The sequence below is a fragment of the Balaenoptera borealis genome (assembly GCF_965194805.1).
Source record: "Balaenoptera borealis genome assembly, chromosome: 2".
NCBI classification, from domain to species: Eukaryota; Metazoa; Chordata; class Mammalia; order Artiodactyla; family Balaenopteridae; genus Balaenoptera; species Balaenoptera borealis.
The window spans coordinates 125,212,278-125,239,714 of NC_138867.1; the positions used below are offsets into that span (position 1 = coordinate 125,212,278).

The window sequence follows — 27,437 nt, forward strand, 5'->3', positions numbered from 1 at the left end:
GGAATATGAGCTGGAGATAACGTTTCAGTGTCATCAGGATACAGGGTGGTTAAACCATGGGAGTGCAGAATCTCACTCAAGGATAGAGTTTATGTAGAGACCAGAATCCTGGTGAACACAGCATATAAAGCAGAGGAGGAGGAGCCCACAGGGGAAGCATATTAGGAACACACAGAGAAAGAGAAGAGGAGAATCAAATGAAAATAATTTGTTGAAGCTAAAGGAATAGAGAATTTCAGGAAGGAGGGATTGATGAACAGTGTCCAACACAGCTGCAATGCAAAATAATATATGGACTGAAGCATTTCTTAGATTTGGCAAAGACATTTTAAATTAGATTTGGAGCATGGAGAAAAACAAGAAAAGGTTAAGCCTGCTGCTTGGAAAAGATGATGTAATGTTAACAGATGACAGTGAGCGAGGAGAAGCATCTAGCGTTTCCATTGCTTATCTATCCTATCAAGGGGAACAATCTTCAAACTGGAAAGGTAGCACCAATGTCTTTAAGAGGGAATTAAAGCCCAAGATAGTTAGAATATAGTCAAGACAGGACAGTGTTGCTTTTCATCTGAGGAAGTCTTCCAGGTCTGAAAGAATTATAATCTAGGACACACACATACACACACACACACACACACACACACACAAACATGCCGTGTGGTTGTTATTTCAGAACTTCTGTTGGAAAACTTTCAGCATCATAAATAAGAAGGTCAAAGATGCTGAGAACTGCAGGCTAAATAAAGAAAAAGGAGCTCAGAAAAATTGTGTTCAAATATATAAAGTACTATCATATAGAATAAGAAAGAGTACATTGATTTTGTGTGACTCCAAAAAGCAGAACTCCAAGTGTAGAAGTTGTAGACGTGAAGATTTCAGCTAATTAAATAGGACTTTCCATCATTCAGTCATGACATGAGCCACTTTGAAAAGCAGTGTTTTCCTGCCTTAGAAGTGTTTGAGCTGAGATTGATGGCCATCTGTCAGGACGGATAGTTGGACTCAATTTGGAAGTCCCAATGCCTGCTGTTCATGCCCTCTGCCCCCTTTAAGAGACATCATTTATTGAAAACAACACTTTTCCTATTGAGCTTAGAAAAGAAAATAAATTATGTTTTTTATCCCTGGATTATGTTATCCCTAAGGTCCTTTCCAAAGAGAAAATCCCATGTATCTAGATTCTAGAAACTACAGTAAATGTGGTTCCTATGGTAAATGTTGAAATGATGATAAAAAAGAAATAGTTTAGTTAACTAAATTATTTGGGGCCAACAGTATGGGAACTGTTGCTGTTTAGGCTGTATTTCTCATGTGACCCCTTGCAGGGGAACCAAAGTCCTAGGTTGAATTAGGCAGCATTCAGTGCTCACTTTAGACTATCAGATTAATAAACAAATATTTAGTGATGTCCTTCCGGTGCCAGACACAAAGCTAGGTACAGCTACTGTGGAGAAAATGTGTCAAGACAGACACTAGGCACACTTAGAACAGAAGGTGATGGTGTTATAAAGAAACTTCTTGTCATCTCCCTCTTGGCCAGTTAAAATGAATTAGAATGATCAAAGCCATTAGCATTGAGTTCTTGCTTTGTATAGTTCAGCCTACAAATCAAATCCTGCTCTCTATTTATTACTGCAAGACCATAATTCACAGAGAAAGGTTCAGAGAGGTCAGTATTTATGACTACCTGAAGTGTTTCATTTGCAAGAATTATAAATGGAAAATCTGGCACATAGTTAGAAATGTAGATCTTCTGATACAAAAATTTGCCCCATTGATTTTTACGTATTTCTTAAACTGTGCACTGCTGCTTTCATATTGTTTTGGAACAGATTGACCATAAATATTTAAATAACTGCTGTTCAACAATCAAAGCTATTCACAACAGTAGCTGTTTGAAAATACAAATGAGATCTGCTGAGGTCAAGAAAAGTAAGTTAAATAGAAAAGATTCAATGTAAACTATCTCTTGGTACTGTTTGGCAGCCAAAATAAGAGAAAGTTCATGAGGTAATGCTTGTAATAGATTAGGTGCTCAATAAATATTTTTGGAATGAGATGTATGCATAAAAGTATCTACCACTAAGGGCTTCCCTGGTGGCGCAGTTGTTGAGAATCGGCCTGCCAATGCAGGGGACACGGGTTCGAGCCTTGGTCTGGGAAGATCCCACATGCCGCAGAGCAACTAGGCCCATGAGCCACAACTACTGAGCCTGTGCGTCTGGAGCCTGTGCTCCGCAACAAGAGAAGCTGCGATAGTGAGAGGCCCGCGCACCGTGATGAAGAGTGGCCCCCGCTTGCCCCAACTGGAGAAAGCCCTCGCACAGAAATGAAGACCCAACACAACCAAAAATAAATTTTAAAAAATAAATAAAAATAAATAAATAAATAAAAGTATCTACCACTAACAAGGTGATGGGAGAGATGGAAGATTTTTAGCTTTCACAATGACTGAAATGATATAACTATAAAAACATGGAGAAGTGAGAACTAATGCTGGCTAAATATTTTTACTTTGCTTTTTAAACCATCCATCAGTTTGAAAGGATATACGCTAAAATCACAGAGTGCTTTGAATCCAGGGTCTACCACCAAAATACAGCAAAGTGGCCCTTGCTTTAACAACTAGTCAAAGAAATATTCTCATTATGTGACCTGAATACCTAGTCTTTCCATTGTTGCATGTAAAAGATGCTAGTCACTTAATCACTGTTTTAAATATGTCCTAGAGAATCCTTCCTCAATCTCCTAAGCTAAGTTCAATTATCCTGTATGACAGCTATGGGAGTGCTCTGCTCAGACCTTCCTTCAGGGAATATGTGCTGTGAGGAGTGTAGTTAGCTGAATCCTCCAGCTACCACCCTTTCAGTATTCACCACAGCGTCAACACCAAGGTTATGTTCTCCCTGGGAGGCACCAAACCAATGACTGAGTGATGCATGGGCACTAGATCTGTCCATTCCTGACAATCTTTGCTCTGGGGCTCCCATTAATCTGCCCAAGGCTTTCTCAGAGCTGCATAACTATAAAAGACTTCTTTTCTCATTTTATAATTTTTTTTAAATCGACTTACTAGACCAATTATTTGACCTATTAAAAAAAGAGTAACAATGAATTGTGTTTTATCATATGTACATATATATATGTACACATATATCTTATGTAGAAATAGTAGCATAAAGATCAGAAAGGGAAAGGAATACTGCTGTATGTATTATACGTAAGTGGTATAATACTCAAACTATGATAAATTAGATTCATATTAAAAATTCTAAAGCAACCACAAAAAATAAAACAAAAAGGTATAGCTAATAAATCAATAGAGGAGATAATATACTAAAAATAATCAATTAATACAAATGAAGACAGAAAAAGAGGAAACCCACAGGTTATGAGTAAATATTTGCAAATCTTGTATCTGATAAGTGACTTGTAACTAGAATAAAGAACTCAAAACTCAGTTGTAAGAAAGCAAACAACCCAATGAAAAATAGGCAAAAAATTTTAACAGACACTTCACCAAAGAAGAAATACAGATGAAAAATAAGAACATGAAAAGATGCCCAGCTTCATTAGTTATTAGGGAAATGCAAATTAAATGAACAATAGATACCACTACAAACTTATTAGAATGGCTAAAATTAAAAAGACTGACTTTACCAAATGTTGGAGAGAATGTGGAGGAACTGGAACTCTCATGAATTGCTGGTGGGAATGTAAAATGTACAACCACTTTAGAGAACAATTTGGCAGTTTCTTAAAATACCCGCCTGTTATTTTATCCAGCCATCCCATTCCTAGGTATTTACCCCAGAGAAAAGAAGAAATATCTCCATATAAAGAATTGCCCATAAATATTCACAGTTGCTTTATTTGTCATAGTCCCAAACTTGAAATAATCCAAATTCCATCAGCAGGTGGATAGATAAATAAAATACGGTATATTCATACAATGGAACACTTCTCAGCAGTAAAAAGATGGAACTGTTGATACACACAGCAACACTGATGATTCTTAAAATGATGATGCTGAGTGAAAGAAGCCAGGAAAAAAATACATACTGTATGATTCTATATACCTAAAATTCTAAAAAATGAAAACTAATCTATGGTGGCAGAAAGCAAGTCAGGGAAAGGGAAGGATTATAAAGGGGCACAAAAAACTTTGGGGTGATAGATATTTTCATTCTCCTAATTGGTGATAGTTTCATGGGTATGTATATATGTCAAAACTTATCTGATTGTACATTTTAACATTTACAATTTACTGTATGTCAATTATACCTCAAAAAAGCTGTTGACATAGGCAAACTATTTGAATAAATATTTCTGAAAAAATGAACAAATGGCCAATAAGCACACTTTCACCATTTCACCAGTAAGTATGATATTTGGTATAAGATTTTTGTGATACCCTTCATCAGGTTAAAATGTTCCCTTCTGCATGTAGTTGCTAAGAGATTTTATTATATTTACAATACAGATTTTTAAAATTCAGTCTGAGAACCTTTGCTTTTAGGAAATTTTAGTCCATTTACAATTACTGTAACTAATTGACCACATGATTATTTGTATTTTACTTATTCCACTTGTTCTATATTTTTCATTCTCTCCTTTTTTTTGCCTTCTTTTGGATTAATTGTGTATTTTATAACTTTAAAATTTTCTCCTCTCTCAGCTGGTTACTTATACATTGTTTTATCTTTTTAAAATAATGGTTATACTACAGATTATGGTATACACCTATTAACTATTAGAATATAATTTATGTTAACAGTTTTACTACTTTCCCCTCAAAGCTAAGGCCTTAAACATTTTGATTACCTTGCTCTATTCATCTCTCCCTTCTGCCTTTTATGTTATTTGTACCTGTATTTTATTTAATTTTTATTTTATTTTATTGGAGTAAAATTGCTTTACAATGTTGTGCTAGCTTCTGCTGTACAGTGAAGATGAATCAGCTATATGTATACCTATATCCCCTCCCTCTTGGACCTCCCGCCCACCGCCCCCCACATCCCACCCATCTAGGTCATCACAGAGTACTGAGCTGAGCTCCCTGTGCTATACAGCAGGTTCCCACTAGTTATCTATTTTACACATGGTAGTGTATTTATATCAAATCTAATCTCCCAGTTCGTCCCACCCTCACCTCCCCTCCATGTCCACATGTCCTTTCTCTACATCTATGTCTCTATTCCTGTCCTACAAATAGGTTCTTCTCTACCATTTTTCTAGACTCCACATATATATGTTAATATACGATATTTGTTTTTCTCTTTCTGGCTTACTTCACTCTGTATGACAGACTCTACATAATATTATAATATTATTTAAAATTTTTCATCAATAGTCAATACTTCTTATGGTTCTTCATTCATTTCTGAATTTTAAAATGCATGTCTGCTTGGCTCTCACCTGGCTACATCCTGCACTGCCCATCATGTCCCTGAAGAGCAACCTCTCACGTCTCTCCCAGACACAAGTACACTCCGCCCTGAAGAAGACTGTCTACTCCATGGCTGTCCTTGGAGCCCCATTCTCATGGGGACAGAAAAGAAAAGGAGTGGAATATGAGCCCACTGCCGTAAGAGAAGGTGGCTTGATGAAAAGGCTCTCCAATTTGGGCTGCCACCTTAAAGCCTTTGGAGATTTGAGTTTTACTTCAGTTCCCAAGATGATCTCTATAACAACCTGATAGTGACTCCTGGTTGGGCCTTGCCAACCAGGAAATAGCAGACGTGGTTAGTAGAGCAGTGTCAGGTGGCTACAGCTGTGTCACAGTGGGAGGAGACCATAGCATGGCAATTGGTACCATTAGTGGTCATGCCCAGCACTGCCCAGACCTTTGTGTGACTTGGGTTGATACCCATGTATTTTTTATTTAAAAAAAATGCATGTCTGCTTGTAATAAATCATCCCAGATTTTATTTACTTGAAAGTATCTTTATTTTGTCTTTATATTTGGAGGATATTTTTAGAGGATATAGAATTCTAGAGTGACAGTATTTTCTTTCAGTATTTTTGAAACTGTCATGCCACTGTCTTCTGAATTCCATAATTTCTGTAGAAAACTCAGCTGTACAATTGCTCTTCCCTTAATGGTCATATGATTTTTGTCTCTGTTTTCAAGATTTTGTTTTTAATTTTTAGCAGTAATATTATGATAGATCTATGATTTTACTTATCTTGAGTGGCATTAATACCACTTCTTTAATTGTAGCCCAATGACTTTCATCAATTTTAGAAAAAGTTCAACCAGAGTCTTCTCAAATATTGATTTTGCTGATTATCTGTCTTTCATCTCCTTCTTGAACTTTTGTTACAAATGCTAGACTTATTATGTCCTGTGTAACTTTTAGGCTTTTTCTTATTTCTCCTACTTTTTTACTTTATTGTTTCAGTCTGGATATATTTTATTGACCTGCTTTCCTGGTCAGTAATCTTCTCTACTGCTCCAGTATAGCAGCTCTTAAATCCATTGATTGAGTTCTTAATTTCAGTTATTGATTTTTTAACTTTCTTAGCTCAAGATTTTCATCTATTGTTATGACATGGCCCCAGAATTTACCTTCCTTCTCCCTGCTACCCCTCAAACTCCACCAAACTATCTTCCTGGTTATCCTTGTAACATCTGCTTGCTCTTTCAAGAAGTGTGACATTGGCTAGATTCTATAGAGCTGTACTGTCCCTAGAAGCTTTCTCTTGTTGTTTGTGTTCCCCTAGAAAAAAGCCCATTATGTTGCCTGGTTGGAGTAATTAACTATTGTTTGTATATCAGATACCTCTCTGCCAGCCTTGGAGAGCATAACTGTTCAGATGCCTGCTGGCTCAAAAGAAGGAAGATCAGATTGATGTCAGAGTTTCCACAATGCAAGGCCTTGTCTTTCCACCAACAGCAAAGCAATTACTCATCTACACTTGGGCCAGATGAATTCTGATTGAGAGGGTACCACCGTACATTAATGAGAAGCAGGGTCTCAGTGGTGGGCCCTACCCAAATCCCATTATATATGTTAAAGAAGTCATCATTATCTGAAATTCCCTGAGGATGATAGGCTAGTGGAGGAAGATGGGGTAGAGGGTTCAGCATATATGCTTCTAATGCCACAGTCCCCTGATTTTACCTTTAAGTCTGGATGCTCCAATCTCCTTTGCTCATTCATGTGTACAACCTATAAATATTGGAGAATTCCCAGAGCTTGGTCTTGGGCTTCCTTCTATTCTCAGTGTTTACTTTTTCTCTTAATGATAACCGAGGCTCATGGCTTTAAATACCACCTCTACTTCTAACTCTGTTCTCTTCCTAATATTCCAGACACAGACATCTAATGACCTATTTGATGTCCCCTGATAGATGTTTAATACATAACTCAAAGTTAACTTGCTTCATTCAAAGGGAACTGTTTACACAGGCTCTCCCTAACAACTATTCTTATATAGCAACCCAGCAATTACTAACACATCATTCTGCTCTTATTTTTATCAACAGTGACTGTAGGTGTCTGATATTTCATTCTATTTACTTACAATTTATACTCTATTTCCTCCCATTAGAATATAACTTCCATTAGAACAGAGGTGTGTATGTTTTGCTTGCTGCTGTTTGACCAGTACCCATAACTTGTTCCAGACCATAGTAAAAGAAACTGAGTGACTATTTGTGGAATGAATGTGAGAAGACCATGCCTCCTTTTCCTGAGATGACATTTGGCCAGAGTGGAGTTGGGAGGGATGTGGGTGGTTTGAAATCTCATTCTCATTCTTTGTTATATGTAAGCCTACATAGCAAGTCAGCTTTCATTATGGGGATGTCACTCATATCCCTCTATTGATCCCACACTTCCTTGTCCAAAATAATTTACCCCAAATCCATTCTTTGCTCTCCATTACCTCTGCTTCCTCCTAATCCAAGCCTCCTTCCCCTCTTTCCCATCAGTTCTGATAGCCTCCCTGTATTCTCCACACAGCAGCCAACATGATATTTAGAAAAAGATAGGATATTATGTCCCTGTCCTGTTTTAAACCACCCAAGGTTTCCTATTATACTTAAAATAAAACCAAGCTCCTCATCATAGCCTTTGAGGCCATACGTGATCTGGCCCCTGCCTTTTTTTTTTATGACTGTGGGCCCCCAACTCTCTCCCTTGCTAACTAAGCTCTGGCCATATTGCCCTGCTCCCTTTTATGTTAACATAGCAAGCTCGTTGCTGCCTGAGGTCCCTTTTACTTACTATTCCCTCTGTCTGGAGGGTCCTCTTCCCTGGTTTTTGTATGGCTGATGATCTCACAGCCTTTGAGTCTGGAGCTTCCCTGACCATCCCATTTATGGCCACTTAATTTTTCATTATCATATTGTCCTGTATTATTTTCTTCATTGTTCTTATAGCCAACTGAAGTTATCTTACTTACTGACATTTTTTTTTTGACTGTCTTATTCCCTACCATCTCCCCAGCATCTAAAACAATATGTGACACACAATAGATGCTCATTACTCATTTGTGGAATACATAAGTGAACGAATGAAATGAAGGGAGAAAGTCTCAATCTCTCATACCTTTGCTGCTCTAAATGTCATTTATTTGGGATGAGTCCTTATTTATTCTTTCTTTACTTAAAAAAGAAATAGAGTAAGTTTAAAATCCATAATTTTTCCCCTTGCCTATACTCTCTCCTTACAGAACTATTACCAGCTTCTTTTAATTAAAATGATTTACCATATATTAGTTTCTTATTGGTGCCAGACAACATGCTCGATTCTCTCATTTATTACACCAACCCTCTGCTTTAGATCCTATTATATAATCCATACTTTATAAATCTGAAGTTTGGGATATTTCAATTAGTTTTTCAAGGCCACAAAACCAACCAAGATTCCATTTTAATTCCTCAAGTGAACCTCAGGAACCAAGGAACCAGGTAGGATAAGGAGGAATTTGGGATCACTGTTACTCTCCCCCACACACACCAAACAATCCTTCCCGTTATCAGTGATGGTAGAACGGGGGGGGGGGGGGAGGGGAGGAGGGAGGGAGGGAGAGAGAGAAAGAAATTCATATCTTGATGACCAGAGAAAACCTTGATAGCAAACTCTGAACTCAGCTAATTTAGCATCATCCAGAAGGAAGGACAAATCAAAGTCAGATCACTGACTGTGAGTATCTTCCTTTCCTATTAGAACAACTCTCTGATTAGTGGATTCTCAAGGTTTTGAGTTCAAGAAAATCAGAAAGGCTGACTTTACTTGGGCAATTAATCTCGGGGCTTAGCTTGACCAATTCATCCTGTTATCCAAAAAACAAAATTACGTGTGAAGTAGAAACTCATTTACATACCGCCAAGAAGTGGTGTACAGTTTGAAGTAGAAGAGACTAGGAGGAGAGACAAATAGTTAAGGAAAATTTTAGGAAGATAGAAGACCACACGGACCCAGAGCCTGTCTTTATGCAACCTCAAACGTCTTGGTGAAAACTGATGGAAAAGGAGTTTAGATGTCAAGAAAATTGGCTAAAATTTTAATTTTCTATCTGGTTATTTGGTATCATGAAGATAGAATCGTGCTGAAGCACTTTGTAAAGTGTCTTCAAAAACTGTTGCTTCTGTTCTACAAACTTTCTTAGAATTTTATTTTTCTATATTAATATCTTGGGGTATAAAATATGTTTTTTTTTAGTACATGGATAATCAACCTTGATGTAAAATCCATTAAATACAGTCACACAATCATATCATTAGGAAGGCTGTTTTTTGAATCAGTACTGATTTAGTGATGGCTTACTTTGTGTCTAGATCAGCCAATGGTGGGTGCAAAATATTAAAGAGATCATCAACAAATATTATTAGGCAATTTAAATGTGTCAGGAGTTTTACTAAACACTTTCTGTGAATTAGCTCATTTAATTTCATATCAACCCTTTGAGGAAGGTATTATTATAAGTCCAGCTTTATAGATGAGCAAACTATATGTCAGAGAGGTTAATATGCAGTAGCATCAGGTGAACCCAGGTAGTCTAACTTGAGTCGAAACATGCCAACATACAACTCTCCAAGAAGCCTACAGTTTTTTGGGGAAAAAATATACATGTATGCATGAAACAATTAAGTCACAACAAAAGGAGCCGTGGGACCAATGGTCTATGAATGAGGCTAAATAGGCTCACTTATGTGACACCATGGTGTTAAGAGCAGATGAGAGGAAGGTTGGGCTTAACATATACACACTACTGTATATAAAATAGATAACCAACAAGGATCTATTGTATAGCACAGGGAACTATACTCAATATTTTGCAACAACCTATAAGGGAAAAGAATCTGAAAAAGAAAAAATATATACATACATATATATATATATATATATATATATATATATATATATATATATATATATATGAACTAAATCACTGTGCTGTACACCCAAAACTAACATGACATTGTGAGTCAAACTATACTTCAATAAAAAGAAAAAAAAAAAGCAGCCAAGGCTCAAGACAGAGTGACTCCTGACATCACAATCTAAGGGAAACTGAGCTCCAAGCGATTAACTTGTGGACAAAAAAGTAAGTAGGATGGGAACATACCCTTGACTCTGGGAGATTATATATATGGACTCAGATTCTCTGCCAACAAACACTCTGAAATATCCTTATGCAGTAGTTGTCTTTGCCTCGTTTCTAAAAGAAAGTTCTCCTCAACACAATCTAGTTTGTCTTACAAACAAGCAGCTGGCAAATCGAGGGTGTGATATTACGTGCTGTAAAGAGGTATTGAGACTGGCAAATTCTTATGCTCCTGTGCCACTTAGGATTTCATTCCTAGTTCCTCAGGATGGGTTTTTGGTGCGGATAAGAGTTTTATATTGGGTGGTGTGTGTGTGCATGTGTGTGTAGGGTGAGAGAGGAACAGTTGTGTGCCATGGGGAGATGTACACGTGTGCCATCTGGAGAACAGCACTGCAAATCACCAGTCCCCTAGGAGCAGTATGAGGCGAGATGAGTCAGGCCAGGAATAGCATTTCCTGACTGCCCACTCACTGGCACATTGCCAGAAGGTTTTATTTTCTTCTTTAGGTTCTAATCTTCAGATTCATATGAAAAGATGATATTGCCGAAGCTGGTGATGAGACGTTTTTTATAATAATTAGTATGATTAATTACAAGACTCTAATCTCCTGAGGGCAGGGACCAGGTCTGTTTTATTCACCACTGTACACCAATATCCTGGCATGAAGTCAGGACCTATTGAGTATTTGTTGAAAGAATAAATGAATAATAAATGAATGTAATATTTTGTATTTATTGGGTCAGATCTTCTCAGTGAATCATTGCTCTCCTGGGTCACCGAGAAGCTGGCAACTCTGATTGCATTAAATACATGGGATGTTTTTAGAAGCAAGGCCTTTTGACCCATTAGCAACCCACTCCCTGGTATTATTTTTTGGAGGGGGGGTAATGTAGATATCAAGTCAATCAACAAGCTGTTACTGAGCTCTCCTGTTGGAACACTGTTAGGGGAACTGGGGATGGTACACTGAACAATGCAAACAAGTCTTTGTTCTCTTGGAGGTTCCCTTCTTGTAGGTTAAGCATCATAATAAATACAGGGATAATATGACTGGTGGTAATAAATGCCATGAAAAAGCAAGGAAAGGAGAAAAAGAACGATGGATGAACACTGTTGATATAGTGTAGTCCCAACCATCTCCCCTGAGGAAAGCATCATCCAGGGCCTAGAATCAACTTAATGGGGATTTCATGAGTCCCACCTCTATTAAGTTACACTGGAAACTATTCAAAGGTTTCAATGGTGCCCAAGTCTTTCAGATGTCGGGAAATTATTTTCCACTTGATTGTTCAGAAATCTATTCAATGAGTGACTGGTGGGGTGAAAAGAATGGCAAAAGTGATCAAGAAAGTGCACTTCTAGAGGAAATGATGGAGGGATTACCATAGCCAACATGCTTTGAGCACTTGCCCGGTGCTGGTAAGCACTGTATGTCCATTACCTTAATTTATTACCAAAAGATTCCCATGCAACAGGCACTATTCTTATCCCCCTTTGATGGCAAACAAGGCACAGAAATATTAAGTAAGCTGCCAGCAGTCACTCAGCTAGTGGATGGAAAAGTCCAGTTGGAACCAGGCGGTCTGACTCCAAGGCTATATCATTAACTCATTCCCCTGTAGAGTTAAGCACACTGTCTCTAGAATCCAAAATTTTTAAACTACTAGTATACACTGTTTCTTTGAAAAGTATAGTGAATTATAAGACTTAAATATTTGAGAGGATTATTTTTAAACAAAGCTACCAAGTCTACCACAAAAGGATACAATATTCCACCAAGACCCACAATTTATTTCAGCCTCTAGGTCTTTGCACTTGTAGGTCCCTCTGCCTGGAATGTTCTTCCCTGGGCCCTTTGCACGGCTGGTTCTTTCTTCTCAGTCAAGCCTCAGCTCAAACGTATTTCTCTCTGTCCACTCTATTCCTATCAGGACACCATTCCTGAGTCAATCACTATGCCACTGATCCTATTTTTGTTTTCTTCCCAGCCCTGATCACTATTTGAATGTTCCTGGTTACTGATGTCTATGTGTGGTTACCTGTTTCCCTAACCAGAATGCAAGCACCACGAGGTCAGGGGCAGAAGCTGCTTTGTTTCCTTCCTGAAATTTCTCTGGAGCTTGAACCCTGCCTGCTCCCTCACAGAGGCTTTAAAAACATGTGAATGAATTCATGCTCTCCCTGGGTTCTGCAGCCTCACCTCCCAGAGGGCTTTCCTTCTACAGAAGATCATGCTACCGGCAGTGTCTGCCCACCATTCTGTGCAGAATTAGAGCACCAGATGGAAAAGTAGAGATCTGCACCAGAGGCCTGAGAAATACTGGCCAATAAGCACCCAAATGAGCTGCGAATGTTCTGAGGGCTGCCAAGGAGACCAGACAGGAAGCTTATTTTGCCAGCACACCAATTTGGAGGATATTTCCATAGTTAGGTAATATGCAAGGTCATCATTTAAATGTTATCTGAATCTCCTTATTTTGGTCTTGTTTTGTTTTGGTTCCCATCTTATTTGGGATCTGATGCCTTTAATGGTTTATCACCTATCTCCCCCGCCAGAACTGAAGGCCATGAGAGCAAGGATCCACCTATCTTTATACCCCTAGATACTCAGTGTCTAGAACCATGATAAACACATGATAAACATGTTGTAGGTGCACAAGAAATATTGAATAAATGGACCAATAAATGAGCCAACATTCAGTTGCATCTGTGGAGAAAGGCAGGTGGAAGACCATGATGGAGCTAATGTTTATTGAGTCCCTGCTAAGTCCCAGACACTGTTCCAGCTGCCCGGAACCTACCTTATTTCAGTTATTTACCCTGTTAAGTTAGAAGCTTTGGCAGCCCAGTTTTTTTCTTTATTTTTTTAATTTTAATTTTTAAACATCTTTATTGGAGTATAATTACTTTAAATGTTGTGTTAGTTTCTGCAGTATAACAAAGTGAATCAGCTATACGTATACATATATCCCCATATTCCCTCCCTCTTGTATCTCCCTCCCACCCTCCCTATCCCACCCCTCTAGGTCGTCACAAAGCACCGAGCTGATTTCCCTGTGCTATGCGGCTGCTTCCCACTAGCTATCGGTTTTACATTTGGTAGGGTATATATGTCCATGCCATTCTCTCACTTCGTCCCAGCTTATCCTTCCCCCTCCCCCGAGTCCATAAGTCCATTCTCCATGTCTGCGTCTTTATTCCTGTCCTGCGCCTAGGTTCATCAGAACCTTTTTTTTTTTTTAGAGTCCATATATATGTGTTAGCATACAGTATTTGTTTTTCTTTCTGACTTACTTCACGCTGTATGACAGACTCTAGGTCCACCTACCTCACTACAAATAACTCAGTTTCCTTTCTTTTTATGGATGAGTAATATTCCATTGTATATACGTGCCATATCTTCTTTATCCATTCATCTGTTGATGGACACTTAGGTTGCTTCCATATCTTGGCTATTGTAAATACAGCTGCAATGAACATTGTGGTACATGACTCTTTTTGAATTATGGTTTTCTCAGGGTATATGCCCAGTACTGGGATTGCTGAGTCATATGGTAGTTCTATTTTTAGTTTTTTAAGGAACCTCCATAATGTTTTCCATAGTGGCTGTATCGACTTACACTCCCAACAGGCAAGAGGGTTCCCTTTTCTCCACACCCTCTCCAGCATTTATTGTTTGTAGATTTTTTCATTACGGCCATTCTGACCGGTGTGAGGTGATACCTCATTGTAGTTTTGATTTGCATTTCTCTAATGATTAGTGATGTTGAGCATCTTTTCGTGTGTTTCTTGGCAATCTGTATATCTTCTTTGGAGAAATGTCTATTTAGGTCTTCTGTCCATTTTTGGATCGGGTTTTTTTTTTTATATTGAGCTACATGAGCTGCTTGTATATTTTGGAGATTAATCCTCTGTCAGTTGCTTCATTTGCAAATATTTTCTCCCATTCTGAGGGTTTTCTTTTCATCTTGTTTATGGTTTCCTTTGCTGTGCAAAAGCTTTTCAGTTTCATTAGGTCCCATTTGTTTATTTTTGTTTTTATTTCCATTTCTCTAGGAGGTGGATCATAAAGGATCTTGCTGTGATTTATGTCAAAGAGTGTTCTGCCTATATTTTCCTCTAAGAGTTTTATAGTGTCTGGCCTTACATTTAGGTCTTTAATCCATTTTGAGTTTATTTTTGTATACGGTGTTAGGGAGTGTTTAATTTCATTCTTTTACATGTAGCTGTCCAGTTTTCCCAGCACCACTTATTGAAGAGGCTGTCTGTTCTCCATTGTATATTCTTGCCTCCTCTACCAAAGATAAGGTGACCATATGTGCGTGGGTTTATCTCTGAGCTTTCTATCCTGTTCCATTGATCTATATTTCTATTAAGGAGCTAAAATATATAGAGTGGAAGATGCCTTTCTTCTTTCACATTGTAAAACTGGGTCTTGCTGGGGAAGTGGTTCTATAAAATGAAGGTTGGGTATCCCTGGGAGCCTCAAACTTTAATCAATTCACTGAGGTCTGTGCTGTATCAAAAAAATAATTTTGTACGATGCCCAGAGCATGTCTGAGGATCAATAGAAAATTGTAACTAAAGCCTTGGCCACTGCTTCACACAGAGGATCGTTTCCATTTATCATCTCAGTTTGACTTTATCTGAATGGGAGCCAAAAATACAATTTCTAAACAGAAGACTGGAAATGAGTACAAATGAAGTGAATTTGGAGGAGGCAGTTCCCAGCATGTACAGCCAACTTCACTTGGGTCAGTGAGACGGGGAAGAGGAAAATGCAAGTTGGCACAGTGGCACGTCTGAGATGGGAGTAGGAGACACTGGAAGAGAATTGGTTCAGGCAATATCTGACTGCTCCATAGTCCCAGCCCTGAGCTCTACACAGTCAAGTTCAGCCCATCACTTAGTGGCACTGAAGAGGCACAGTATGGAGAAACACATGTTACATACCCTGGTCCTGAGCAACCTTATTAGGTACCCAATGGGGGGAAGATAGCACTTACGAGAGTATTCTTGAAAGCTTAATACCAGATAATAGTCTTTCCAGCTGATTCTGTGTGTAAATAGGGCCAATTTCAAAGAAAAATTAGCTTCCTTTTAAAAACTATAAAGTAATAGCCCCATTCATTATACATACCTCGCTCAGCCACTGAAAAGTACCTCAGATCTGGCTCTCTCCTGAGGGCTTATCAAGACACAAGTCTGCTGTGTGAAAGGAAGGAAACTCTTTCCAGGGTATCCTGGAGGGCTTTTTCCGTGGACTTCCATATAGAGTCTCTACTCAGATCAGCCTGTCATTCTAACATATCCACAGGATTGTTAGGAACTGTCAAACCACTTTCAAAGGGGGTACTGAGGCCAAAACGCTGCAGTGAAGCCACAGGCGGGGTGTCAGTCCCAGCTCGGACACGAACTAGCTGTGTGCTTTTGGATGGTTCACTTCATCTCTCTGCCAGGTGGAGGGCAGGGCTCTGAACGCGGCTGCCCTGTCTCTTCCAGCTCTAGCGATCCATCTGGTTTGACACAAATTGCCAGGACCCAGGTGGTGCCCTGCCCCACTCACAGGCTGCAGCAGCCATTCGGAAAACGGCTCTGTGCTCAGGCAGTGGCGGAAATGAATGTTGACCCTTTGCTTCCGAGTTCCCCTCTAAGACCCATCGTTGGCAGGTCTGCAGTCATGCAATCTCCAACTGAGATTTAGAATCAGGGTGTTTACAAGCAGGGCACCTAACCCCCTTCTCTTGAGCAGCATCCCTCCCTGAGGCTAAACCTAGAGTTCCCGCATCTTGGGCTAGATATGGAGGGAGGAAGGAAACCATGTGACATTCAGTGGTGTTGCCTATGTCGTCTATACTCTGTTATCCTAGGACAGTGTTTCTTGAAATACTGCACTTGAGGTTTCTTCCTCAACAGGTGTTGGAGTGCGGCTTAAAAATGGGGGTTCTTGGGCTCCACTCTCTGGCTCTACTGATTCAGAATTTCAGCAGAGAGTGTGTGAGCCCCCAGATCTGCATTTTAAACTAAGCACTCTAGTTAATCTTATGTATGCTAGCATTTGGGAACCACTGTGTTAGCAGAAGGGAGGCCAAAATCTCACGGGTCACTCCACTTGCCTGTTCTTGTTGCCAACTGCGATGATTCGTCATTTGTTTCCCACCACCATTTATCATCACCTATGTGCCAGGTCCAGTGGGGAGCAAAGGCTCAAAGTACCTGCTCTCATAGAGCTTATGGTCTAGTGAGAGGAAACGACGATAAACAAACGCAAACATCTAACACGTGAAGCAGTGAGCAAATCTACGAAGTAAAACCAAGGTTGAGTGCAGGGAGGCGTGTCCTTTCAGACATGGTAGGCAGGAAGGCCTATCTGAAGGATGACATTTGTGCAAAGCCTTAAAAGAAGTGAGGAAGAGAACAGCGGGGTTGGGCGAAGAACATCACAGTAAGAGGGAACGGCAATCTTAAGCCTGTACACGGCATTTAAACCATCCTCGCGCACATGGAGAATTGTCTTGATGGTTCTGAGAAATAGATTTCAGCTCAACTTAAAGATGGAGGCATGGTCAGCACTATCCTGAAGTTAAATGGGCAGCTTTGGCAGGAAGCAAGCTTTTCGTAGCTATGTTATCAGGAACATAGCTGTGAGGCAGTTCATGGACCCTGAGAATGTCCCTGAATCAGAGGTCTTCTCGCAAACGGAAATTCTATGATTCTTTCCAATGGGATGAAAACAGGTGGTCTGTAACTAAATTGTGTTGCCTTTAGGCAGGGCTGGAACACACAGTGATACACTCCATGATAGCCAATATCATGCCTTTTTGGTTAATGGTACCTACTTGGCTCCTGCAGGATGCTACATTTGGGGTTCCCACCACAAGCTTAGACATTCTATCATCTGGGTTAGAGGACCATGAAAGAATGAATTTATAATTAAGTTAGGACGTGGCTTCCTAACCTTTGCTCCTAAGACTGACTTTTGGCCAACAGTCCCCTGAGAGGGCCACCTTGCTGTTTACATATAAATATACGCAGCTGAGCATATGTACTGTTCCCTCCAGAGGCTTGGCTATAGCAGCTATTTTGTTAAATAACATGATATGAAAACATTCTTAGTGGTTTTGTCCTAAGACAGCCTTTCTCTTCCTTCTAAATATCGTGCTTTGCAAGTGCTGTGTCTGGAAGAGGAAACGCACTCTATTTTTCAATGCCTGGAATGTTTACTGCTTCTTCAAAACACAGCCTGGTGTGTTCGTGACATTGCTCATTTAGAATAACAATTTCTTTGTCTGGATGTCAAGCCAATGGCCAGGTTTCCGTGTTCATAAGACTGTTTTAATAAGACACACATGCAACTTGAGGAATTTGGGGCGTACACAGAACCACCTACAAGTCTACCGCACTGCAACAATAAGGGCTGCTTCAAGCAAAGCAACCATGTATCTCTGTTTTGAGTGGCCAACTCCTTAAAATATGTCCACCCCCTCTTAGCCTCTCTAATCTATTCTCACAGCTGTCAGAACAGTCTTCCCATGCTACAAATATGGCCAGGCTTCTTTCCCCAAGTTCATACCCTTCCATAACTTCCAGTTGGTCTTTGGCTCAGGACCAAACTCCGTCATTCACACCACAGAACATGCAGGGTCACAGCACTCATAGCCTCAGTCTCCTCCAAACTCCTTCTTGGTCTCTGAGCTCCAGCCACACTGGTCTTCCTTCAGGACCTCACATTGACCATGCCCCTCTGGTGACAAGACCTTGAAAACATGCTCTCCCCTTTGCAGGGAAGATCCTCTCTCTTATTCTGCCGAGTTAAATTTTACTCATCCTTCAGATCTCAGTTCAAGTGACACTTCTTCAGGGAAAGTGTCCTGGTCTTCCTGTGCATTACAAACCCCTGTTAGACCTTGCCCTAGTTCCAGGTCCTCTCCATTGCAGCATTTGCCACAGTTTATATTCATTTGATTAGTTTATTTGTCTTCCATCAGGGCATGAACCACATTTATTTTTACCCCCAGTGAACCCATTGCCTAGCCAATATTTGACATATAACAGATATATTCTTTAAGTGTTTGTATTTTATAAATAAATGAAAAAATAAATTAATGATGTCGCTTGCAAGGAGGTTCACTGACTAATGAATTTGCTCCTAACATTTTCAGGTAAGTGACATTCCCACGTATCAACAATAGGATTCAGATAGGGCTTTCAGGCACATCTTTGAATTTATTTGTCTCCCATTTGCTTTCCCAACTAACTGTGCTGTTGCAGACACTTGTGAAGACAAAGGCCCTGGCCATCTTGGCCCATCTTTTCTCCCAGCTCAATCTGCCAGTGAAGAAACAATGACTCAGAAAACTAACAGGCCAGACTCTAACAACAGTGATGATTTCACCGCCAGTGATTTCTCTATTAGATTTATAAAATTGAGTCAAAATGAACGAAATGCCTTGGGGCACAAGTACCAAAGACAAATAATGAATTCAGAAACACAAATCAGAACAACACTGACCAGTGTACATTACAGGCAAGCACCAGAAAAGGTGATAGAGGTTGAAAGAATCAAAGAATGAAAAAAGGAAGCTTTTTTCGATGGGAGCATGATGAAATGGAAGGAACCCAGCATTTGCAATCAGACCAGCCTGGTGTTACCACTGGTGAGACCTGGACAAACATTCTGTCACAGCAAGTACAGGGACTGTCCATTAAGTGGCTACCAAGTACACGCTGCTCGATGTCTAATCCTTACAATAAACATGAAAAGGCAACATTATTTACTTCCATTTCACAGTTGAGAAAACAGACACTCAGAGGATAAATAACTTGAAGTCATGTTCGGAACTCTGGTTTATCAGATTCCAAAGCCAAAGTCTTTTCCAACTAAATATCTCACCAGTCCTCCATCAGTATCTTCACCTGGCCAGGCTTCTTTCCTGGCAGAATTGTTGTGATAATTATCTCCATGTGATAATAATACATGCAGAGTGCCTAGAGCCCGGTCGGCTTTTATTTAAACATTATTTGCTGTCCTTCCTATTTCTTACCCACTGTCAAATTCCTTATGGATTTTTATTAGAAACTCCTGAAAACGGGGTTACTGTTCCCCGTGAGGTGATTTTATATGTGGAGACTCAAGAGGGGGACCTACTTCACAAAGCACCTCTCATTTAATTTCACACCAGCACCACCAGGTTTTATTATATTGCCGTTTGAGGCACAGCAGGATTAGCCATTTTCCCGAGAGACACCAATGTCAGAAGAGAACTAGAGCCTGGTCCAGACGAATGACCCAGGATTTTTTCCGTCACCACATCATATCAAAGCTCACAAGGGAGGAGTTGATTTCACGCGCTTCCACTAATATGAATCATATTAATAATAACAACAGCTAACTCTTAAATTGCACGGGTACCACACTACTCACTTTGTATGAATTATCACACTTACTCACCAAAGCAACTCTTTGGTATGTGCATCATTTTTATCCTCCTTTTTATAAATGTCAAAACTAAAGCCCCCCCCAGATTGAATAACTTTCTCTATACTAGGTAGATGGTTTAGCCAATACTTGAATAAAACATCTTGAAGCAAACTCATAGCTACCATGAAACCGACAAATGCACAGTAGAGGTCCACTGAATGTTTAAGAGGATGACACTGACCTTGAATCTTCCCAGGACAGCCACGTATGTGCCAGACATCTTGACCAAAAGCAACCTCTTCTCAGTGGCAGGATTTTAGTCCGTCATTTCAAAGGGATCCACAACTGATCAACCTCTTTCTCCCAGGGCTCTTCCCTTGAGCTCTGAGTATGTTCCTCAGTCATGGCTGCTGTTTATCACAGACTCAGCTTCCGGCCTCTGACTGCTCCTAAGATTCACCTGGGGGAACTTTAAAAACCAGGATTCGTTGGGCCAAATTCCAGAGAGTCTGGGGCGGAGACAGCCCCATGCCTTTGCCACAGGTGATTCTCATGCACGGCCAGGGCTAAAACCTACTGTTAGGGTTGTGTGCCTATGCCTTTCTCTCTCCTTTAGTTTCTTAAAATAGGGATGAATCTTTTCTATCTTTTCAGTTTCCATGTGCTGAGAACAGTGCCTGAATATTGTGGGCAGTGGTATGGGGCAGCTAAGAGCCTGGCTGCTGGAGGTCAGGCAGTCTGGGTGCAAACCCTGATCTACCACATATTAGCTGTGTGGTTTTGAGTAAGTTACTATATAATTCGATGCCTTCTTCCCTCATCTGTAAAGTGAGAATACGCACCAGTACTTGTTATGTTTTTGTGAGATTTATGTGAGGTAGGAACTATAAAGTATTTAAGGTAGGGTCTGGCACATAACAAACCCACAAACAATGCTAGCTATGTAGATAGGTAAAAAATTCAATCCACATGGAACCTTAATGCCTATATGTGACAGCTGTGGAAATGCAGTGCGGGGTGCAAAAAATAATAACATTAAGTCCAGTTCCCTGAATATTCACAGGCATCATGCTAGGTGTTTACCAACATTATTTTTTCACCTTCATGATAATACTTGGACATGTTATTATTAGAGAAGGAAATATACCAGTTAAGTAACTGAAGGTCACCCAGCTGGTAATTATCAGTTCTGAGATTGGAACTCAGGTTCATCTGGTTTCAGAACTCACTCTTTCCACGTTATCACTAAAACTTCATATAAATGTTGATTGATTCACATCCATTCATTCAATCAATAAGCATCTATGCCATGCTTACCATGTGCTAGAAACTCTTCTAAGCACTGGAGACATAGAAATGAACAAAACAGAGAATGCCTCTGCTTTCATGTAGCTTACATTCTATAGCATGACAAGACTGGTGACAAATAAGTAAATGGATATATAACATGTCAGGTCAAGGTAAGTGCTATGGAGTAAAAATAAAGCAGGGTAAAAGTAACTGGGGAGTGTGTGTTTGTGTATATGTGTGTGTGAGAGAGAGAGATTTTTTTATCCATCTGGCTACATCGTAACCTTTTTTTCTTTTTTATTGAAGTATAATTTATGTACAATATGTTACAGGTGCACAATATAGTGATTCACAATTTTTAAAGGTTATACTCCATTTATAGTTATTATAAAATTTGGCTATATTCCTGTATTGTACAGTATATCCTTGTAGATTATTTTATTTTTTATTATTTTTCTATTTATATTTTTTTGTAGCTTATTCTATACATAGTAGTTTGTACCTACCCCTTTATTGCCCCTCTCCCCTTCTCTCTCCCCACTGTTAACCACTAGTTTGTTCTCCATATCTGTGAGTCTGTTTCTTTTTTGTTATGTTCATTAGTTTGTTGTATTTTTTTAGATTCCACATATACGTGATATCATACAGTATTTGTCTTTCTCTGTCTGACTTATTTCACTTAGCATAATACCCTCCAAGTCCATTCATGTTGTTGCAGATAGCAATATTTCACTCCTTTTTATGGCTGAGTAGTATTCAATTATGTATATAAGTACCACATCTTCTTTATCGACTTATCTGTTGATGGACACTGAGGCTGCTTCCATAGCTTGGCAATTGTAAATAGTGCTGCAATGAACACTGGGGTGAGACTTTTTAGATAGGAAGGCCAGGAAAGGCCTCTGATAAAGAAACATCTGAGTGATGGATGTGATAAGATGTGATTGGATTCTGGATAATTTTTAGGAGTTAAAAATTAAAGCTCAAGAGGATTTATTGTAGAATTAGAAGGATGTGAGAGACGAAGGAAATCAAAGACAACTCCAAGGTTTTTGGCTTGAGTAATTAGGAGAACGAAGTTCTCATTTACTGAGCTGGAGAAAAATGCTGAACCAACAGGTTTTTCTTGAGAGGAAATCAGTAGCTCTGTTTTGAAATCTCTGTTGCACGTCCAAGTGGAAATATTGGGTAGGCAGTTAGATGTACAAGTCTGCATTTTAGGGAGAGGTTGAAGCTAGAGATATAAACTGAATAGATGATACTTAAGACCATGAGATCACCTAGGAGCAAGCATAGATTAAGGAGAAGACTGAGCCCTGGGCTCCAATATTTATAGGTTGGGAAGATGATAAGGAACAAGCAGGGGAGTCTGAGAAGGACTAGCCAGTGGGGGAGAGGGAAACAGAGAGAAAGTATGGGCCTTGAGGCCAAGACGAGAAACCCTCTCAAGAAGGAAGCAGTGATCATCTGTGCCTATGCTGCTAAGAGCTGTAGTAGCGGAGACCTGGCAAAGGATGACTGGATTCATCAATGAGGTGGTCACCGGTGACTCTCACAAGAGCCATTTTGGTGGAGGGATGGAAAGAGCAGACTGGAGGAAAAGACATGGTGACTGTGTATAGAGGACCCTTTCAAGGCATTTTTCTGAAAAGGGGAGCGGGGAATGAGGCAGCAGCTGGAGGGGGAATACAGGATCAGGACATGACTACCTAAAGTGAGATGATTTACAGTATGTTTGTGGACCGCCACAAAAGATCCTGTGGAGAGGAAAGACTTGGTGATAGCAGAGGGAGAGGGGCCGAGGGCAGGAGTGAGGGGCTTGAGTAGGGGTCAGGGGTGGGATACAGCTCACAGGGGGAGGGCTGGCTGGCTGGCTGGCCTTAGATGAAAGCAGGGACAGTTCATCTACTGTATGTAAAAATGGAAAGCAAATTTTAAATGTAAAGCAGTGTCAAACAATGTAAGATTCTGCCTCACTTAATCCTTACAATTACCCCTTCAGGTGATGTAATATAATTTTGTTACAGAGAATCATAATGTGCATTTGGGAAAGACTTTCAATGTAGGTGTGTATTTGTAACAATGAGAAAATGAGTAGTCAGGGAACAGTGCGGGTAGAAGTGCGTTTGGACGTGGGCCCAAAGTGGGTTGGTTCTAAATACGTGAAAGGGGCTGAGAAGAGAATGCCAAAAACATGAAATATAAGAATTCCATAAATACATAAAAAGGCACAAAATAGAGCAAAACCCTGTCTTAGCCATGTACCTTGGAACCGCACTACATGGATTCTAATCCTAGCCCTTGCACTTAATAGCTGTGTGACCTTGGACAAGTTACCTAACTTCTCTGTGTTCTGGTTTCCTCATGTTTAACACACGAGGACAGTAACAGTACCTACCTCATAGGATTGTTGTGAGGAATACGCAGACGCACCTGTACCTTTATCCATGTACACACACAGTGGAATTGTGCCTAGCAAATGGAAAACACTGCAAGGTTTACTTCTAAAAGTAAAGAGCTAGAAAAATGTGTATTTTTTTCCTCTGTGTGTGTGTGGAGACTTCCAGCAGCTCTACTTTTGGGTGTCACTGGAAGATATTTTGCTTAAAAAAGTTTCCTCCTCTTAAAGGAGCATTGTTGAAAGAAGACAGGTAAGTTTGTTCATTCACTCTGCCGTTCAGTCCTTCATTTAAGAAGAATTTCTTGAGCGTCTACTCAGTCAAGCTCTGTACAAACCAGGTTTCAGAGACTTAAGATGAAGAGGGTAGGATCCCCGTGGCCAAGCTGCTCCGGGCCACCAGGAGACAGACATGGACGTAGACTGTTTCAGTGTAAACCTGAAGGCTGTTCTCACACTGATCCTCAGAAGGAAATGTGCGACGTAGGGGCAAGAGCACTGAGTTTTGATTTAGACTGTTTGGACTTAAGTCTTGGCTCTGCCACTTTCCTAACCGTGGCTCTGGGCAAGGTGGTGTGTGTCAGTTTCCTCATCTATAACATGGAGATAATGGTGCCGGATGCAAGAGATTGTGTGAGGGGCCAGTGCCTTCAGCACATAGCCAGTGATCCACAGGCTTTGTGGTACTACTACTGCTTCTCTCTCATTTCTTCTTCTCACTGCTACTGTGGTTTACGTGACTCATAATGACACCTCCATCTTTGGAGTTGTTGAGGAAGTCTTTCTAGAAAGACTTGACTGAAACTGAGTTTGAAAGGATGAACAGGGTTTACAGCATGGAACCATGACCAGACAACTCAGGGACAGGATATGGCATGTGGCAAAGCACACTACCCTTTAGGAAAAGAAAGTGCCTCTACTAATTTGTAAGATAACCCCAATAAAGGCCCTCCCATGTCAGGTGCCAAATTAGGTCCATCGGAGAATATTGGGCAAGGTTCCTCATACCTCACTGGTCTCTCATTCCTATGGGTCTCCCCATCCCCTCTGTCCTGTCTGGAATGGTTTCTTTTTGACTGTGATTGAGATTTTGTTCCTCTAGTCCTGAAGCCATTTTGCTGGATGAATCCTTTCCTGTCAGGGGGATGGAGTTATGTACGCACTTAATGAGGTCCATAGAGAAGGGAATACGGTCGTTGTCTTCTTAAAACCCTATTTCTGCTGTTTGTGCATCAGCATTATTTAGTTGTCCTTTTTTTCTGGCTGTCTCTTCTTATTTCAGGTTAAAGTAGAGCATGGTAATAAAAGCAGATCCCTCACGTATGGTCACCAAAAGCTCCCCAACCCACAATATTTAAAACAACTAGCGTTCACATAAGAGTTAATGCTTTGCAGAATGTTTTCCATATGTTTTTAAGATTTGCTTATACAAAAACCTTGGTATTTGTCATCTTCTTATTCAATAAAAATTTATTGAGTGCCTATTATGTACTTGGTATTGTTCTAGTGATGGGGGTAAAACAGAGAGCAAAATTACATACGAGTCTTGCTTTCATGAAGCTCTCAGTCCAGTAGGGAGACAGATACTAACAAAACAGTGTTATCAGTCTCTTCATAATGGCAAACTAGGATAGGTGCTCTGAAGGAAAGATACACAGTTCTTTAAGAGCTAAGATCAGCTGAGGGTCGAGGATGGCTTCTCAGCTTCAGCTGAGAGTTGAAGGCTAGAATTAACAAAGAATGGGGCACAGGGGAGAGAGAGATGCATCCTCAAAATCTGTAGTCAGAGGGAGAGTATCGAGGAACCCAAGGAGGCCTGTGGCTTGAGACCCGGCAAGAAGGAGTGTTTGGGGTCACTCAGGAAAGTCAGGCAGGGGTCAGAATATGCAGGGCCTGGTAGGCCATGGGAAGCCACTGACAGTTTAAATGCAAGTGTGTCTGTGTTTGAGGGGCTGGGGTGGTATCGTATTTCAAACAAGTATTTTGGCTGCCATACGGTGGACCAACTCTCTATGTGATAGATGAAGAAACAGGCTTGGGGGCTGAGAATGAGAGAGGGAGGAGAAAAGGAATTAATATTTGTTGACTACATATTGTTGGGTTACCCTATGTACAATGTGTTGCTGTATATAATGCACTTAGGTAATGCCTTAGATGTCGTAAATACAAGTGCAGTCTGGCTATCATCATCATCATCATCACCATCATCACCATCACCATCACCCTGTGTATGGCATTCTGAATATATTTCTTTGCATGTTTTACAAATGAGGACACTTAGGCTCAGAGAGGTAAAGGAACTACACAACATCACCCAGTTAGCACATGGTAGAGATAGGATTCGAAGCCCAGGATCTTCCTGCGTTGAGAAAACAAAGTCAACGCTAGTCTTCTCAGTAGGACGGTTCCATCCCCGAAGCAGCCCAGGAATTGCTAAAGCTCTTAGAATTGTTCTATAATTACTCTTAAGGGGAGGATTTGGGTCATTTGGATTTATTTGATTTTCACAGGGACAGGCACAAGTTATCCATTCTTGACTTTTTCAATTAAATAAAATAGGAAGTTCCCAGCCATAACTTTTCCAGAACAGACTACAGAGTGACATGATTGCTAACAATATAAAAACACAAACTCAGATTCATTCTGACATCTTTTTCTCCTCAAACTCTAAATAAGTGTAACAAGTTTCTAGTGACACTGTGATGTGCTTGAGGAAACCACTTTGTTGCTTAAGATAGTCTAGTAAATAAAAGAGACTTGAATATCTAAGAAAGCGCATGGTGTGTGGGACTCAAACATGATGTCATCTTTCATGCAGCAAGCTTTATGAAGAACTTTAATTATCGCATTTAATTCTTAACGTCCTGGGAGTAGGTCTTTTTATTTCTATTTTAGAGATGAAATTGGGCATAGAGCAATTAAGGGACTTGGCCCTGACTGCCTGGTATTTAACTCCTGCCTCTTCTACTGTGCCCCTGCGTCTCATCCCTGATTTTAATGTTTGCCAGATGCTATTTTCCTTGACCATTGTCTGCAATAGGTTTACAACAAATTCAGAGACAAGTCTCCGCACTCCCCCCACCCTAAATCTGATGATAGTTGGTGATTCAGAGATTGTTTGCTTTGACATGAATAAAATGGGGTTTCCATTTTGATGGAATAAATCAGTTAAATTTGATTAAAAACACAGTTCAAGAAAGTTCTTGTGTTGGTGGTGTTTTGTCTGTATTAGGTAGGGTCTTTACTTTGATTCATATACAAAACAGCAACTGAATGGACCAAGTGTTTGGGTTCTCAAAGTTTTAGCTGGGAGGAGAGGACAGGGGACCAATCAGAAACGACTGAGGCAGTTTCCTATATGAGTTTAAGTCTTTGTATTTGGAAAGTTCCTCTGGAGATTTCAATCCATGTTACTCATTATTTCTCCCCAACACATGTAGGGACTGGCTAAGTTTCTCTCTATGAGGGAAGAAAGATTTCTCAATGGGCCATCTCCTTTAGCCACGAATAAAATTTTAAAGAAAATATCCAATTTTTAAAAACTCTATGAAATATCAATGTCTATGGAAAATACCATCCTCAGTTTCAATTCAAGGGTGATTACAAACTTCTACTCCCTTTTCTTGGGGGGTACTGATTAAAAAGCACCTTGTGGTATAACACATGCTTCTCTCATTTTATATACACAGCCCCCAGTCCCAGGCTCCTCCTGTGAGGATGAGAAACGAGGGTGGGTTTTCAGAACGGGCTGTTCACCAGCTCAG

The 27,437-nt window shown here is 40.0% G+C and overlaps 1 protein-coding gene across 6 annotated transcripts in view; it reads right to left on the reverse strand.

Annotated features, from left to right (window-relative positions):
• PPP2R2B (protein phosphatase 2 regulatory subunit Bbeta) overlaps positions 1-27,437 on the reverse strand; it is a 686,949-nt gene that overhangs the window by 408,872 nt on the left and 250,640 nt on the right. The window lies entirely within an intron of this gene.